Below are 3,651 nucleotides of genomic sequence, written 5' to 3'. Positions count from 1 at the left end.
AGCATGAGTTCCTGAAGTGTGCTGTGGCTTTTGGCTTTAGGCTTGTACTTTTAATGTCTAACTATCCTTCATACTCACAGTTTAAAACTAGCTCCTGAGAAACTTCAGACTGTGCTTCCCTTTAAGATCTTGGGCTCGATCCTTACCCTAGATACAGTTTCACCTGTTAGATGCTCTGTATACTAGGGTTGAAAGTTATAACTCGTTTGGAGTGTCATGTAGATTTTCAATGGATTTGTGTTACTTCTAAAAAAATACAATGACAGACAACAGCGTTGGGAAAATGCATTTAAGAGATATTTGACATAATAATAATATTTTTTTGACTCTAATTCAGTTATTTTCAGAGATTTTGTCTTTGCACAATAATCATCTTACTTTTGATGCAGCTAAAGCAGCTGATGACTTAATATCTGCTTTTAATATCTGCCTTGCCTGAATGGTATTCTCTCACTTCTTGGATAGGAAGCTTTACTGCTACAGGTGTTTGTCTTTTGCTCATTCTATGTCTGCTGCCCATACTCCCTAAATGCCTTTGGAGATCCATTATGGATATCCATGCTGAAGTACATGGGATACAGCTACAGACTAACCCCGGCTTCCTGAGACATTATCTTAAAGCCCCTGCAGAGGCTGGTAGGCAAAGATGGGTAAGATTCTCTATGGTTAGGTCAACCTAAGACAGGGCATAAATGATGGAATTCATGTACCAATGACAGGTAAGGCCTAAATATCATAGAGGACAACCTAAGACAGACAGTCTTTCTGCACCAAGGCCCAGAAGGGCCTGGTTCATAAAAAATAAAAAAGGGGGAGGGAATTGTCTGAAGACATTTGGCTGGCCTTGTATCCATAGCTCTGGGCCATTTGACAGCAAGACTTTAACACCTACATGAAAGCAAGATTATACACATTAAGTGTTACGGATAAGAGATCGCCATACCTTAAGATTTATGTTTGTATTGCTGGGATAAAAGCATTTGTTTGTTTCCCAACCTTGGGATAATATTTTGTACTGAGAAGTGATTGAAGTACAAAAACTCTGTAACAGAAAGGAGGTTTTTTATTTTTTTTGTAGTTTATTTCTTATTTATTTTTTAAATTTAATTTATTAGTTTTCTTTTCAATAAATACACGCAGTTTGGTGCCATTGTTTAGGCTCATCTGTGATCTACCCCCTCCCATTGGACCCTCCTTGTTGATGTAAATGGGTCGTGCATTGTGGATTTAGCCCCCAGTTATTGGTATTATAAATGTCTCTGCAAATCATGACCCAACATGTGACTCTGACATTCTTTCCGCCCCCTCTTCCGCAAAATTTCCCTGAGCCATGTTGGGTTCGTTTTTGGTCTGCTTCAGTGCTGAGGTGTTGGGGGCCTCTGAGGTTCTGGCTCTCTGATTTGGTATGAGTTGATTTTTCTCGGTGTAGGTCTCCTTCCCCTTTGTGCTGGTATCCAGTTCATCAGGGAAACATCACCCTTGCTTGTTTCGCCAATTGTCCTTAGTTTCAGTTGGGCCCCTTCAGAGGTATGTTGGGGCAGCTCTCTCCTTAGGATATCCATCTATCTGAAAAAGAGAAGCAGATTCTCCAACAGAGAGTAAGTTAGCACCCGGAAAATTGAGATAACACTTACTTTTTTGATAGTTTGATAGGTGTAGGCCCTCTTATACCCTGAGATTGATGGTAGCTTGATATTGTAGAGTGGACTTGTGTTTGGGTATGGTTCTCATTTGTTTCCCAGCTCCAGCTATGGGTCTCGTACCACTGAGTGGATCAGTTAGCCAAATCAAGAGCAGTTGGTTCCTCACCATGGCTGTGTACCACTATTGCACTTGTGTGGGCATCACATCAGGTTATTTGTTGCTAATTAGGTTAGACAATGAGTTGCTTGGACAGATCTTGGTCATTTCCCCCAGTTGCCTATGTAGCACCTTCTGGCACTAGACACGCTGACTGTCTGGGGACTGACTTTCTCCTGGCTTCCAGCCATGTCATTCCATTTTACGTGTCAGCTGCGTATGGAGTTTTCAGCAATAGGGTCTTATCACTGGCCTTTGGTGGGTCATCAAGTACTCTGACAGAAGTCTGTCATTGTTTTGGGAAATCTTGTAGGTTTCTCTGATCAAAAGCTCATTGTGGATGGTAGGCCCAATCTGGAAGTGGGGGTTACAGGTCAGTATCCACTAAGAAATTGAGGAAGAACATAACTAATATACAAGAGTTAGAGAGGAGAGAGATAGAGGGGAGGGGGTAGAGGGAGGGAGGGAAGATGTAGAAGATTTAGGATAGTCTTGATCCTACCCTCTCCAGTGTCTTGTGGTTCAGGTGTTTCCAGTAAGGGTCTAGTGAAGGTTCAGCCATTTGGTCTGTCTTTTAGGAAGTAGAATTTTATGGTACCATTGCCGTTTGGGTCTAGATTACTGTTTTCCCCCCTTCAATGCCCTCCCTGCCCTCCCATCCATCCTATTGTCTAGTCCATGAGGTCCTTGCTGGCTATGTAACGTATCTTTGGTACATTCAGGTTAGGCGTTGTAGATGAGTGAGACTATGTGTTGATTTTTTTTTTTTCTGTGATTGGGTAAGTTCGCTGAGAATGATCTGTTCCAGGTTCAACCATTTTTCCTCAAATTTCTTTATGTCATTTTTTCTTACTGCTGTATAGAATTCCATTATGTAGATATACCACATCTTTCTTATCAATTCTTCTAATGATGGACATCTGGGTTGATTCCAGCTTTTAGCTATTACGAATTGATCTACTACACACCTGGTTGAGCAAATCTCTCTGGCCTTTGGTTACAAGGTTTTAGGGTAGATGCCCAGTAAGGGTATAACTGGGTCTGTTGGTATTTCTATAGTCAGCTTTTTCAGGAGTCTCCATATTGCTTTCCAAAGTGGTTGTACCATCCTGCATTCCCACCAACAGTGAATGAGTGTCCCTGCTTCTCCACATCCTCGCCAGCATTTATTTTCATTTGACTTTTTGATGTTGGCTATCCTATTGGGGTAAGGTGGAATCTCATAGTTGTTTTAATTTGCATTTCTCTGATGATTAGGGATGATAAACATTTTCTCAAGTGTGTGTTTGCCATTTGTATATCTTCCTCTGTGAATTGCCTGTTCAACTCTGTGCCCCATTTTGTGAGTGGGGTATTTGTCTTCTTATTGTTTAGACTTTTGAGCTCCTTGTAAATTCTAGAGATAAGGCCTCTATCAGTTGGATAACCTGCAAATATTTTCTCCCATTCTGTGGGTATTCTATTGGCTCTGCTTATTATAAGCTTGTCTGTAAAGAGACTCTTCAGCTTCATATGATCCCAATGGTTGAGTGACTGTTTAAGAACTTGAGCCACTGGGGTTTTGTTCAGGAAGTCTTTTTCCATTCCTATATCATGAAAGTATTTCCTAAATTTTCTTCCAGTAGTATTCAAGTTTCTGGTCTTATGTTGAGGTCTTTGATCCATTTGGATTTGAGTGTAGTGCATGGTGAAATGTGTGGATCAAGTTTTAGTTACCTGCATGTGGTTATCCAGTTTGTCCGGCACCATTTGTGGAAGATGCTATCTTTTTACAGTCTATATTTTTTGGGTCTTTGTCGAATATCAAGTAGCTATAGTTGCTTGACCTTCAGGAGTTTTGGGATGCAGTCT

This window comes from Jaculus jaculus, chromosome X (assembly GCF_020740685.1).
Source record: "Jaculus jaculus isolate mJacJac1 chromosome X, mJacJac1.mat.Y.cur, whole genome shotgun sequence".
NCBI lineage: Eukaryota > Metazoa > Chordata > Mammalia > Rodentia > Dipodidae > Jaculus > Jaculus jaculus.
This window is presented reverse-complemented; position numbering follows the sequence as displayed.